We start from the raw sequence: 15,942 nt of genomic DNA on the forward strand, positions 1-15,942 counted from the left end.
TTTGAGCCCAGTGGATGTAACTATGTCCAACAATCCAGACCTTAAACATGGTGGGAGAAGGTTGTTCTGCAGTCAGATGAAGTGTGGTAATGAAAGGGCAGTTGAAACAGTAGGAGTTTGTAAAGAAAAAAAACTGTGGTTTTCAATGCTAATGAATCATTAGCAGTGATTGGTGCATTTCCATTTCTGAAAACAGAAAGTTAGGGTGCATGGATGTGTTCTTTGAAAGATGTAATTTGAATGGTCAAGGAAGAAACATTTAATGAAAGATTGCACTGGATACGCAGGTGCACTGAGAGTTCAGAGTTCAATTGAAACATTGTTGTGTGAATTTGCAAACATGAGAGGTCTTCCAGGAGGTGGTTGCTATGGAAACAAGGCAGACAGGGCAGAGGGGGGAAGGGTTTTGATTTGAAAAAAGTGAGGGAAGAGGTATGATTGGCTAATATGAGAGATATGTGAAATGAATATCTGTATTTCTGTGCTTTCAATAGCTGCAGCCTTTGGAGTGCATCCTTTTTCTTCTGCTGAAGACAATTTGGTGTATTTCTTAGACTGTTTTGAAAACTCAAAAAATATTTGCTAAGGTGAGAAAAAATGTATTTAATTTAGATAGAGAATAGTATGATTTAAGGAGAAAATGATGAAGAAAGCTGTGTTTTTAAAATGTGGTTTTGTCTCTAGTGATATAGTAATAGAATTAGTTTCATAGAGAAATTGTAACTGCATATTTGGTGTAACATTCTGGCATGCAGTAACACAAGTTATTGTGGTACATGGAGCCCATTCCATGGTCTGTTATGTAAGCTGAAACAGATATGTTGCTTTTAAAAACGATTTAAGAAATCAATTACATTTCTGGATATGTACTGCTAGAGCTTCATAGGTTGTTTTGAGCCATATTTATAAGGTATTTGAGTGTCTAAGATGTTATGTTTTCCTTTTAAAATGTAAAGTGTTCCTCATGGGGCAAGTGTCTTGTAAATACGCTCCCACTTGTGCTTGGCAAATTTAGATTTTGATTATGGGAGTTAACTAGCCATGTTAATAGTGTCCCAAAAATGGTGCTAGGGAATTGCAGAAAACACTTTCATGTGTCTCAAGGACATTTTTAGTCATTTCTTCATGAATGCAGGTATACAATTGATTTATATGCTGTGTTTAAAAACGAATTTTGAAATCAATTAAATTTCAGGATATGTACTGTTAGAGCTTCATAGGTTGTTTGGGGTCATATTTAGAAGGCATTTTAGTGTCTTTGATGTTATTTTTCCCTTTTTAAATGGAAAGCGTTCCTCATGGGGCCCTGAGCAGTTCTTAGCCATGTTATTTAATAGGAAGTGGATAACATGGCTAAGAGCATTTGCTGGAAAATGCATGAATATCGCTGACTTTTCTGCGATACTCATGTATTGCGGCTGTTTTTTTCGCATTTGCGAGCAGTTCTTAGCCATGTTATCCAATGGGAGGTGGATAACATGGCTAAGAGCATTTGCTGGATAATGCATGAATATCGTTGACTTTTCAGCGATATTCATGCATTGCGGCTGTTTTTAATCGCATTTGTGATAAACAATTACATTTCTTGATATGTACTTTTAGAGCTTCATAGGTTGTTTGGGGCCATATTTAGAAGGCATTTTAGTGTCTTTGATGTTATGTTTACCTTTTTAAATGGAAAGCGTTCCTCTTGGGGCAAGTGTCTTGTAAATACGCTCCCACTTGCGCTTGGCAAATTTAGATTTTGATTATGGGAGTTACCTAGCCATGTTAATAGTGTCTCAAAAATGGTGCTAGGGCATTCCAGAAAACACTTTCATGTGTCTCAAGGACATTTTTAGTCATTTCTTCATGAATGCAGGTATACAATTGATTTATATGCTGTGTTTAAAAACGAATTTTGAAATCAATTAAATTTCAGGATATGTACTGTTAGAGCTTCATAGGTTGTTTGGGGTCATATTTAGAAGGCATTTTAGTGTCTTTGATGTTATTTTTCCCTTTTTAAATGGAAAGCGTTCCTCATGGGGCCCTGAGCAGTTCTTAGCCATGTTATTTAATAGGAAGTGGATAACATGGCTAAGAGCATTTGCTGGAAAATGCATGAATATCGCTGACTTTTCTGCGATATTCATGTATTGCGGCCGTTTTTTTTCGCTATGTTATCCAATGGGAGGTGGATAACATGGCTAAGAGCATTTGCTTCAAAGGTTGTTTGGGGTTATACACCATTTTTGGGAAATTATTAACATGCCTGTCTAACTCCCATAATCAAAATCTAAATTTGCCAACCGCAGGTGGGAGCGTATTTACAATAAATTTGCACCATGAAGAACGTAAAATAGCATACTAGACACTCAAATGCCTTATAAATATGACCCAAAACATCTTATGAAGCACTAGTAGTGCATATTTCCAGAAATGTATTGGTTTTCATTTAATGATTTACTTCATTGGTAGGCCTTCACATGTTTTTTTACCTTGGTTTTTTTCAGTGATAATCTTATCTGCAACCATGTGTTGGCCTCACCTCAAATAAACAAAACAGGTGATGGACTGAATGTGGATCAATGACACACATTCACCCCAGTCTAAAGATCTGGGCCTAAACAAATCTTTAGATAGGCTACATCTTATCGTCATCCTGAATTAATGATTTAAAATATTAGGGAGTGATTTATGAGTGTTGTATGCCTGTTTTGTACCATTGAGTGTCATTTTTGTGATGCAGTGCTGGTGGAAAATATTTGCTATGTTAAATAATTAGTACGGCATTAAGTTTTAGATGACTGTTATTTATTTACTGTTTGGTAATAGTGGTTAATAACATTTTATATTATATTTTTCCACAGATTCAACTGCAGATTCTTTCATAGTTTGTAAAATGCCTTCCAAAAGTAGAATAAGAAAGGCTAGAAAACGTCAAAGACAGCAGGATGATGTTTTATTGCAGCAGTCCTCTTCCCCAAATACTTGTCAAAACACCAAGAAAGGTCCGGGTAAGAGCACGAAATCATTCTTAAGAAATATTTGTAGTAAAAAAAGTTTTGCTCAAAAAAATGTTTCAGTTCACAAAAAGAAAAGTAATTTAAATGGAAAGGAGAGACCCATCACAAATGTTACTGGTAGAGGAAGAGATAACTCTGTGCATGATAGTAGAAGGAAACAACAGTTTAGGGACATTCGAAATCGAATGTTCCGTAATAGGATATTAGTTAATTTATTGAAAAATATTAAAAAGAAAGGCTAACAGAAAGCGGCATTTTATAAGAAGAAGAAAAATGTAGAGAAAATTATTGATCATGCTTTTGAAATTAAGCGAAAGTTGTTTATTTTGGTAATCAATAGAATTAGGAAACTAAGCAAGGTAATTTCTGATTTCAAAACAAAAAGTAGATGGAAGAGAGTAGTAAATCGTACTAACTTTTGTGAAGTTTTTTCCGGAGAATGGATGCATAGTTCAAGTTCTGAGGCATTTTTTAATGAGGAGACTTATTTTCAGGATAATGATTTGGTGCATGCAGTTGACATCAGTGGTCGAGCTTATGAAGTGAAGGATGGTTGTCCAGTTGAAAAAGAACAACTTGTGACAACAGAGACAGAAGAGGCGCTAAGTGATGAGGTTTTAGGAAGACGTCCTAAGGGTCCTGTGTACATTTGGAAGTGTAGTTCTATTTGCAGTGTGCGACAGGTTTCCATCAATTTGCTTTCTGATTTTATACGGACATTTAATAAGAAAAGTTTGAAGCAGAAAATGAAGTTGTTGCAAGATTTAGATCCTTGCAGAGTGAGACAAATGACAGGTTTGCGTGGTCATTCACTGGCTTGTCTTTCCAGGAGAGTATGCCAGAGTGTTTTTCATCATTTCAGGATGCTAGCAGTGCATCATAATAAAGTGAGAAAATTAGTGAGAATGTTGTATTATGCTAAGAGTCCAGCAATTATGCTTAAACAATTATGTGCTGCTCTTTTGCATGGTTCTGAAATAGATGTGAAGAATATTTGTGAAGAAATTGAGTTTTGTTACTTTGGTAGTAAAGATGAGAATGTTCAAATTGACCCTGAAGTAGAGGGTAATGTGGAAGATAATGTACAGGTTTCCAGTACAGATAATTTTCAGAAGGAAATTGCCACGTTTCAGATGAAATCAAGTGAGAGGCCTAATTTCACTTGTGTATGTTGTCGACGCACTTATTATAAGAATCAGACTAAGGTAGTGGATTTATATGCAAAAAGTGAAAGGGAAAATAATAGTGAATGGAAGGATTTTGCCACATACTTGATGGTAGAGAATTATTTTGATTTGGGATCGGATCAACGTGTGTGTACTTATTGTTGTAATAAATTAAACCAAAACCAGATGCCTGCTAGGGCAGTTCATAATAATCTGGAATTGGTTGAGATTCCTTCTGAATTGAAGGATTTAAATACTTATGAATCTATTTTGATTCAAAGTATCCATCCCTTTCAGGCTATTGTAAGAATGGAGCCAAAGACAGGGAAGTTGCCTCCAGCAGATTTACAGAGAGGATTAAAGGGAAGAGTTGTTTATTTGCCTCTAAATTTGAACAAAAACATTAACACAATTGGAATAGAAAAAGTGGAAGAGGAACCTCTGGTTATCTTGGTTAACGGGGTTCCGACAAAGAATAAGAAAATATGGCAAGATTTAGTGGATGTTAGGAAAGTCAAAAAGGCAACAGTGTATTTGAAGAAAAATAATAAGTACTATAAGAATGTATATGTTGCAGAAGAGGAAGTAAGTGATGAAGAGGATAGCGATTTGTGTGCTGGCCAAATTGAGAAAGTAGAGACCTCTAAAAGTGAAGAAATATATGAACATTATAGTGTTCATCCTTTGCATTCCAAGGAAGTCATGGGGAATGCTATTGAGTTGTTTCAAATGAAACAAGCCAAAGGGAGTCCCATTAGTGTTTGGGAGGAAAGTTTGGAAGCTCGGTGTTTCCCACAGCTATTTCCCACAGGTCAAGGAGGAAGATATGATGAGCGACCTCATCAAATTCCTGCGTCTGAATACCGGACTTTACGATTGTATGCAGAAGATCCTGGGTTTCGGCAATGCATTCCCTATTTGTTTCATCTCCTGTTTGAAAGCGATCTGTCTGGACTGTCATATGCAGTGAACCACATCTTAAAAAGTGGTATACAGATGCGAAACATCTCGGCAAGTGACTTTATGCATAAAGTCAATGTCCAAGACAGTATTTTGGATTCTCACTTAATTAATCTCATGGCGTGTCAGCGTGGTACTAATGAGTACTGGTACCGTCGTCATGGTGATTTAAAATGTATGCTGAGGAACTTAGGAACTCCAACATGGTTCCTCACTCTGAGCTGTGCCGAGTATGGCTGGGAAGACTTACTTGAATTTCTACGAGAGGCAAATGGAAATATTGAAAACATTGAATTCAAGACACCTGGAGAACTGTGTTCTTTGGATCCAGTGAATGTATGCAGGTACTTCAATCATAGATTTGAAGCTATGATGTCTTTCATCACAAATAAAAAGAATCCACCTCTTGGAGAGGTGTTGGATTTCTTCTGGAGAAAGGAGTACCAAGCAAGAGGTGCCCCTCATATACATATGTTGTTGTGGATCAAGGATGCACCTAAATTTGGAACAGATCCGGATGACTTAGTGATGAATTTCATCGAACAGTATTCTACGTGTGCTGTTCCAAACGCAACGGAGAAGAAAAGTCTAAGAGAACAAGTTCTACGTTTCCAAAGCCATCGTTGTGGAAAGTACTGTCGTCGTAAATTCAGAAACAAGGACAAGTTCTACACCAAATGTCGTTTCAACTTTCCACGACCGGTGATTTCTAAAGGAAGAGTGAACAGTTTGATGTCTTCGCTGCGACATAATGTGACGAGAAAATCACCCAAGAATACATACAATTTGAAAAGGAACGAAGAGTCCAAGTACATCAATGACTACAACCCAGCGATTTTGTCCATGTGGAATGCTAACATGGATATACAGTTTGTGGCTGACAACTGTATGGCTGTGGCTCGGTATGTGACATCTTACATCACCAAAAAAGAAAAGACCGAACTGAAGGATATGTGGGAGGACATTTCCCATGAAAAGAGCCTCAGCAAGAAGTTGTACAGTTTCAGTCTGAAGATGTTGTCGCATCGAGAAATCGGAGCTTACGAATGTTCTGACCGATTGTCTTCAGCAAGTCTCTATGCCAAATCCAGGAGTCTCGTTTGGGCGAGTCTTGGTCTTGCTGCAACGCGAAATCGAGTTCTAAAACCTGTCCGGGAAATTGAGTATTTGGCAGAAAAGGAACCAAACAGTACCGACATTTTGAAGACCAACATGTTGGATACATATTATCCAAATCGAAGCAGTCACCTTGAGAATGTTTGTCTATATGAGGTTCTCCAAAATTATATATTCAAGAGGAACATCAAAGAAGATATTGAGAAAGGAGTGTATGCTGTAATTGGAAGTGAGGGATGCCTGGTCAAGCAAAGAAAATGCCAATTAGTAAACCATCGAAAATTGAGTGGTGAATCTCCAGAAAAAAAGGAGTTTTTTTATTTAGCACTTTTGCAACTTTTCAAGCCTTGGCGTGCAGAAGAGGAACTGCTTGGAGATTTCCTCTGTTACGAAGACTCTTTCAATGCAGCCAAGGAGTCCATAGAATGTCCTGCTTTTTCTAAATATCAAGAAATGCTAACTTTGGAAATTGAGCAGGAAGCAACGATTGCAGCCGAGATTGCCAGAGACAGTTCTCAGGACAGTCAGAGTTCTGTTTCATTGAGTCAAGATCCACTTGGAGGACCTATTATCGAAAATGAAGCTGCCACTGCTATGAATGAAGTAGAAAGAGCCATGGCACATGCTCAGGAGGATTCAGTTAACTTAGAAGACTTGGAAAAACAACTCAACGTTGAGCAGAGGAAAATATATGATGAAGTTACCAAGGAAATTGAGCACGGATTAAGTCATGAGAAGAACAAGTGCTCATGTACATCGTTGAAGCCTGTCCGACTGTACGTGAGTGGAGAAGCGGGAACTGGAAAAAGTTTCCTCATTAAAGCAATCTCTTGTTATTTGCAGGAAAGGACTGAGTCATCGCTGTCTTGTGTTGTCACCGCTCCTACTGGACTGGCGGCACATAACATTAAAGGTATTACTTTGCATCGTCTACTGATGCTGCCGGTGGAGCATGACAACAAATTACAATACAACAAGTTATCTGGAGATGCTTGCTGTGAAGTTTCAAGAGTCTTGAGGAAAATGAAACTACTTATCATTGACGAAGTAAGCATGGTTTCCAATGTCATGCTTGCCTTTGTGCATTTGAGAATGCAAGAAGTACTTAAAACTGAATATGATGTGTTATTTGGTGGGAAACACATCATTGTTTTCGGAGATCTTCTGCAGCTGACACCAGTAAAAGGTCAACCTGTGTTCAAAATACTCACGCATGAAGATACCAGGAAGTGCCTAGGGAGCATTGGCAACGTCAATATATGGTTAAACTTCAATTATGCAGAACTGCATCAAAATATGCGTCAGGCAAAGGATGAAGATTACAAGAATATTCTACAAGATATTAGAATTGGAAAAGTGACTGAGCATGGGAAAGAAGCTTTAAATGCACGATTACTGTCAAATTTATATCCCAAACAAGAGATTGTGCCTGAGAATATTTTTCAGAAAATTACTGAGAAGAAATCCGGGATATGTCTCATGCCAACTCTTGCAGAATGTGCCATCTTCAACAACAAAATGTTGAATTTCCAAAAGCAAGAGATTGTGAAACTTGAAGCTATCGACAAATTAGAGCATATGGGATCAACAATTATTTTGTCAGACAATTTGAAATCAAAATTGGATTCATTAGAGAAGACTATATCTAAAACAGCGGGTTTTGAAAAGACTTTGAATGTGTGTTTAAATTGCCGAATCATTTTGAGAAGGAATTTACATGTAGAAAGAGGTCTGGTAAATGGATCAATGGGTAATGTTGTTGATTTTGAGAAATACAGAAATAGAGATGGAATAGAATTTTTAAGAATTAAATTTGATGGCATTGAGGAAGTACAGCAAATTGGTCGTTGTTCTGCTAGGTTTTTGCTTGTTAAAGACTTATATGTTCGCCGTAAACAGTTTCCTGTTTGCTTGGCATATGCGGTGACAATCCATAAATCGCAAGGTTTAAGTGTAGACTGTGCATTGGTGAATATTGGCAGTTCTGTGTTCAAGGAGGGTATGGCATATGTGGCATTGTCACGAGTTAGAACTTTATCGGGATTGTACTTAATTGACTGTGATGTCAGAAACATTTGTGCGGATCTAGATTGTGTTAAGGAATACAATAGGTTAAGAAGAGAGTATGCGCCACATTTGCCTCAATATCCTTTGTTTGAGAAACGTGTGGTAGGCCGGAAACGTAGAAATAGCAGTAATAGTAGGGAGGTTGTTGCAAAAAGACTAAAAGTCAATGAACCGAAAATTGTTAGCAGAAAGAAAGTGGATTCTGTTGAAGATGTTGTTGGTTTTCAATTTGAAAACAGTTCTGGTGTCAACTGCTATGCAAATGTAGTGGTTAATGTTCTCTTTTCACTAGAGAGTTTAAAAGAACAGATTCTGTTGAATTCAGAACAAATTTTATGCAGTTTGTTGAATTCTGTTTTCGAGAAATGTAGCACTGATCGAACAAAAGTAGAAAGTGTGTCTGAAGTTCGTTATCTGTTAGATGAATGTTCAGGTCAAACAGACTTCTCTGAAAATAGTCAGCAAGATTGTCAGGAGTTTTTAATGTATATGCTTGATATATTGCAAGATGAGGGTGTAGATGTAGATCAACTGTTTGGGCTTTCTTATCAATGGCAGCATGACTGCGAGAATTGTAGGGTATCAAGTACTACTAGTGTAGACTCAGAAAGATTTATATATTTAACTTTGCCAGGCAGTAAATCAGTCTCCTTTAATAAGCTAGTAAATGCAGCTGATCACAACATGGAGTGTAGCCAATGTAAATCTGAAATGATGTCAACATTACTTATACGTAGATATGGCCAGTATGTCATTTTAATGATGCAACGATGTAGGCCTGATGGATCAAAATTGTCAACTTTAATAAAAAAAATTGTGGCTTCTCAGCTTTCAATATCAGGAAGGACTTTTGTAACTGTAGCAATTATCTATCACGATGGTCCTTCAACTACTTCAGGACATTATACAGCTTATTTAAAGTCTCGAAACGGCTGGTCATTCTGCAATGATTCCGTTGTAAGTTTAAAAAAAAAATTGCCGTTTGACCTTAAAAATTCTTACCTGGTGTTTTTAAAACCAAAATTTTAAAGAAAGAATCTCGAGATTTCCTATGAAGAATTGGAAAAGGTTCATCAAGTTGAGGGAATGTAAGTCTGCAATGCTGTCTAGATTATTGGTCCAAAACTTTTAATTGTAATGTTATTTTGTAAAATCCGACTATATAAACCTGATGCAAGTAAGTCTGCTTCATAGTAAGCAGTATCAGTGTCATAGGAAAAGGAGAACATGAGTGACAAAGAAGGGTAAGATATTAGTAGTCCAGGATTGTGAAAATTATCTTAAATGTTTTCTTTTTGAAAGTTGCGAATATAGAAAATGACGGGATTTGATTGGAACAATTACAAGACTTGTGAATAGCTGCAACATGATTTGGCCAAGTGGAAACATGTGGTAGAATGTGAGAAGTCTTTTCTTGTATGTAGCATATTTTTCGAATCGTTGGAGGTTTTCTTTCAGAAAGTGGCGGGCTGACAATATTTATAGCACAACACAGTGGACGCTGTTCATAGGACATCCTTCGACGTCATTGAAAGTAAGTTAATTTTAAGGAGTTTTGAATTCAGATTTCTTATGTTGAATGGGTTTTTTAAACACAATCATTTTGATTGTGTTTTTTTTCCCCGCTGTTACATGATGAATACCTTCAAGTCACTGATTTAAGTGAAATTTGATACATTCTGAGAACAGCAAAAATAAACCATTTAACATGTATAATTAATGTTTTGCTTTTTGTACTTATGATATACATTTAGAAATGTGAAGTAGATATGGAGAAACTGAGTCTTCTGTAAGTGTCAATTTTAATCCTTACAGTGCTGTACTTCTGGGTACTGTTTTTTTTTAAAAAAAAATGAATAGGCCTCACCTCAAAGAAAGCTGTTGAAAGCACACATCTTATTTGCATCCTGAAACAATCATTTAAAATGTTAGACACAATTTTATGATGGCTTTACATCTTTTTTGCGCTGCAATTGCATCACTATTGTGAGACATTAGCAGTGCAAAAAAAGCACCATGTTCCAAAATAGGCCTCAGTTCATCAACATCAAGATACAGTTTTTTTAAAATATATATATTTAGGATTGTGTAGGGGACGTAGAGAAGCAGAGACTTCTGTAAATGTCAAAGTTGTTGAAAAACTGTTTGTTCTTGAACCTTTTCCCTTGTCTTTTCTAATTTTTAAATACATGTTTTAATATTTTTGGAAATGTTTGTTCTCTGTTTTACAGATTGAAAGTATGAAAAAATATTTTAAAAAGGTAACAAGAATTATAAGGTAAATGTTTTCTACTCTTTTTACCCGCAATGCACTGCTGATGATGTCACTGACACTATCTCTCATTTACTCTCTATAGCTGTCTTTCTTTTTACATTATTCTCTGTTTACTTCCCTTATACTAACTCTTCTTTTTTTAAAAAAAATATTTTTTTAGTTCGCTTACAGTTCGCGAACCGGTCAGCGAACTTGAAGCGAACCAAAAGAAATAGAGCTTGCCAGAGTGATAAACATTCTAGCAATTTTATTTGAAAGGGGAGGTAGTTCTGAAAAGAACTTTTTTTTTTTGTTTTTGTTGTTTTATATATATATTTTTTTTTTTCTGAACATTTTTTGATTTTTTTGTATTTTTAGAACAGTTTTATGTTTTTTTTGTGTTTTTTATGGAGGGGAAACAACAAAAAAACAGGCATTGAAAACGGCTCAACAGGAGCAAAAAAAAAATTACTGCTTGGGTGCATTAGGGCTTTTCGAACACCATATTAATCAAGTTGATGCTCATGTTCCCATACGACAGCATTGCACCACAATATATACAAGTTAACCTCATATGTTTGAAATTTGGTTGAATGTTTGGCACAGTTTCCTGTGCCTCTCTTCCTGTCAAAGACATTGTTGTGTTAGATCTGGCCACAGGAGTTGTCGGGGGATTGTCTTGTAGGTCCCTTAACTCAGCCCGGCTGTAGTTTAAGGGATGCCACCTGGTCATATGTCGATGCATAGTATAGTTGCCCATACTATATTTCTTCTCTGTGCCTCTAGACAATCTGTAATCACAGATGAGGCAGGTGGCATATTTCGCATTCACCTTCTTCTCTCCTGGAGGGATGGAAAAAAACTGCCAGATGAAACTTGTTTTTCTCTTAGAAACACGGGGCAACTCCGGGATAAATTCTGGTTGATCTCTATCCTCTTCTTCTTCTTCCTCCTCTTCCTCCTCTCTGTTAGAGATAAATTGACTTGGTGGTCCTCTCTTCTTATGAGGAGGTTGAGGTGGTGGTGGGGGTCCACCAGCTGCAGCAAGTACAGAAGCCATTGCTCAATTATAGGTAAATGGTCTTTCTCTCACCAAGATGAAAGTCAGAGTGAGGAAAGAAGGAGGGGTTTACATGATTTGGGAAAAGCAAAAGTTCTAAACCAATGAAAAGTGTTATTTTTAGGTCACATGACCTAGTCATACATCATTTGGAAACCAAAAGTGAAATGAACCAATGAAAAGTTTGATAAACAAGTCACATGACCTGTTCCGCTTACGTTACGCGGTGCGCGCCGCGTCCCGGATCGCTTCCGGTTCGCGGTCCGGAGCACTTCCGGGAGCGCTAACGCAGCGCGTCATTAGACGCATTACGCGACAACGTGATACGTCGCGCTTCCGCGACGCGTCACAGTTCCGCTAACGTAACGTTGACCGGTTCGCGGACTAGGTCGCGGCATCAAGATGAGCTAACGGAAAGCTTCCCGGTTCGCGAACTAGAAGCGAAGAAAAAAAATATTTAAAAAAAAATTATTAATAAACATCTAAAATATATTTTAAGATTTAAAGAAGAATACATTTTACAGCTACAGATGTTAGCTTTTAAAAAACCAATGAAATTCACAGAAAAAACCATAGGTTATAGACCATATATAGTTAGGAATTTGCATTTACAAAACCTTGAAAATTCACTGAAAAAACCATAGGTTATAGACCATATATAGTTAGGGATTTGCATTTACAAAACCTTATTTTACTCGCATAAAACCATTGAAATTCCATATATAGTTAGTTGCGCTAACTATATATCGCGCACCCGCAATCCACTGCTGATGATGTCACATATTACATCATTCATGACATGGTCAGTGACATCACTGATGACATCACTGATGACAACATCCAGTGACTGTATGTTTCTGTAAAGTGTAAATATGTCTTACATATTGAAGAATGAGTGGATGTATAAGTGTCTGGATGAAGGATTTAGTAGGTGCATGACTGACTGTATGAGTGAGTGATTAAATATGTCTCACTGAGTGCATGGGTTAGTGACTAAACTGTCTTAATTTGTGCATCATTATGTCTGTTGTTCTGTAAACTGCTGCATGTGTTGATAAGTAGCTATATGAGTAACTATATGGGTTATTGATTGGTAGCCCAGGTATTTGTATGGGAGACTGAGTGTGTGTGTGGGTGGCTGGGAGGTGTATGACTCTGTGCATAGATGTGTGAGCAGTGGATTCACTAGATGTATGGGTTCAAAAGTGCATGTGGAAACAGCTGTATGGGCGGTTGACTGTGTGCATGAGTGTATTGGTGAGTGAATGGATATCTCAGTGCTACATGTCAAAGTAAGTACATATGTAAAACACAGTACATGTGAGAGTTGACATATATAAATAACTGTGCATAAGAGCCAGTGAATGTGTGAGTGGCTGTATGGATCATTGTGAACTTGTATCAGGGATTGTATAAGAGAGTAAATATGTCTTAGTATATGTTTGAATAAGTAAAGTTTGTATAACTGTATAGTTGAGGAAATGGAGGTGTGATTGATTCTTTGCATGACTGACTAGGTGTGTGAGTAACTCCATGGATGAGTGACAGTCTGTGAGTGTCTGTTTACACTGATTGTATCTAAGGTTATATTAGAGTCTGAAGAGGTTCATCGTATTATCACATGAATGATATCATCAGTGATGTGATCAGTAATGTCAAATGAGATGTCATCAGTGATGTCATCAGTGATGTCATTTGAGATGTCATCAGTGATGTCATTTGAGATGTCATCAGTGATGTCATCAGTGATGTCACTGACCATGTCATGAATGATGTAATATGTGACATCATCAGCAGTGGATTGCGGGTGCGCGATATATAGTTAGCGCAACTAACTATATATGGAATTTCAATGGTTTTATGCGAGTAAAATAAGGTTTTGTAAATGCAAATCCCTAACTATATATGGTCTATAACCTATGGTTTTTTCAGTGAATTTTCAAGGTTTTGTAAATGCAAATTCCTAACTATATATGGTCTATAACCTATGGTTTTTTCTGTGAATATATATATATATATATATATATATATATATATATTACCTACTGGCGGTCGCCAGTAGGTATATATAGTTAGGATTTTTTCCCTATGGGATTTCTGAAAATTCTATGCCTAATAACTTTTGCGTTTGTGGACGGAATTGGCTGAAATTTTCAGGAAAATGGCACATTTTGTTTCTGAGCAGCCCTTGAAAATTTGGGGGGGTTTTGTGGAGGGGGGGCCGAGAAAAAAGGGGGGTCCCAAAACGCGTTTTTCCCATGTTAATTTCCATAGGGCGGTTGGACTCACTTTTAGCCCAAACGGCTGAATGGATTTTCACGAAACTTGGCAAAATTGTAGGGACTGTTAGCCCGATGTGCCTTTGCTAGGTCTCAATATATGTGCTTCAGTGGATTTTGAGAAATTAACGTTTAAATCAAGATATATATCTGTAACAGCGCTTCGGGCAGCGATCCGGTTAGCGAACCTTTCGCGTATCGGAACTTTGCGATGCGAAGCTGATTGGCCCTCCGGTGTCTGTCAACATTCTAAACAGTCCGGAGCGGCCGCCATCTTGTCTCTCGGTAGGATCGAGAGACAAGAGGAGGCCAAAACAAAGGGGGAAATTACCATAAGGGGGCATAGTAGATCCTCGTTGACCCCCTAGGTTTTATGTGGAGGTTTTAAAAGGGCCTAGGAGGGTCCAAAAAAAAAAATGAAAAAATTTTTTTTTTGCGTGGTAAGCGCCAAGTTCGCGAACCGGAAAGCGTTCTGGGCAGCGAACTTTATGGATAAAAGAATGAAAGACTTTTCTAATACTGTATGTTAATTGTTTGTTGTTTTTCTTGTTTTTTTTTGTTTTCTTTTTTTAAAGTGTTTTTTTTATTTTGATTCTTTTTCATAATTTATTAAACTTTCTAACATTTCAGTGTCTGAAATGTTATTATTTTCTTGAAATATTGTTTGCAATCGGTGAGGTTGCAAAATGTCCTCATTTGCAAGGAGGACATCTACTGCTTGGACACATTGCAGCAGTTCATTATCCAAGCTTTCATCCATAAATTCCAGGTCAATTTGTTCATTTAATTCCTGGCTGCTCTCTTGCAGGTCCATCTCAAAAGAAACTTGCTGCTCGCCTTCCATTTTGCCTGAAATTTGGATTAAAAAAAATATATATTAGTAGAGATAGGGCACTGTTGGGATTAATTTTAGATAGGCAGTTTTTATCAGTGAATTTATCTTTTGGCAGTGTATAGTATGAGAGTGGAAATAGGACTATAAAAAAGTGTATGTGATTTAACCAAGACAAGCCTTACTCCATTCATAACTATAACAGAGAAGTCTATCTAAATACATTACTACTACAGAGGGATAGTGTATATTTAGCAGAAAAAGCCTACTATATTAAGTTATACTGCACAATATATTAAATTATAACTTACCTTCACAAAGAAGTTGAAGTTTTTTGAAGCTATTGAAATAGGAGGTACAACAAGAAGTAGTAGTCAAAATGGCTGTGTTTCCTTCTCTCCCTTTATATATATACAGGTATATAACCAATCAAATGTCAGGTAATAAAAGTAGAAAATGAAAGTAACATTTTCATTGGTTGTCAATTCCAACAATTCAGATGTGTTTTGTGAAGTAATTTACCTCACGGTACTTGGAGAGGTCTACAGGCTAAATGGCTAAATGAAATTTCAATGAAATTTGTGAGAATGGAAGGGATTGTTATGTAGTATGAGCTAATCTATATTTGGTGAGAGTGTCTCTAGTCGTTTTTCTGTAAATTACTTTCCCACCTTTTTTTTGGACCGCTTTCCGGGAAGCGGCCCGGTTAGCGAACCTTAAGCGTCACTGGAGTCCACCATTTTGTGTTTCGGTCGCATTAAGATACAAGATGGAGGGCAAATAATGTTTAGAATGGGTAGAAGGGGTCATGGTAGACTTATCTTGACCCCCTAGGTTTTCTGAGCGTGGCTGAGGAGGCTTATATGTGCGGAAAAAAAAACTTTTTTTTTAAAAATTCCGCGAGGTTAGCTTTCGGTTAGCGAACCGGGTAGCGCTCCGGGGAGCGAATTTTTTGGAAAATTAGTGAAAAAAGTTAGAGAAAAATAATAATTGTGAGTGATCAGATGTAGGGTAGCTCTGAGAAGAGCTTTTGGGTTTATGGTACATTTAGGTACTTTTAAGTAGGTACCAATGCACAGTCTTAAATTCAGAATGAAAATTCTGTTGCCCTCATCTGAGAAGTGAACTCCATCTCCTCTGTAGATATCTTGCATGTAGTAACGCAAGTTATTGTTGTACAGAGAGCCCATTCCATGGTCT

This window comes from Lissotriton vulgaris, chromosome 1_1 (genome assembly GCF_964263255.1).
Source record: "Lissotriton vulgaris chromosome 1_1, aLisVul1.2, whole genome shotgun sequence".
NCBI classification, from domain to species: Eukaryota; Metazoa; Chordata; class Amphibia; order Caudata; family Salamandridae; genus Lissotriton; species Lissotriton vulgaris.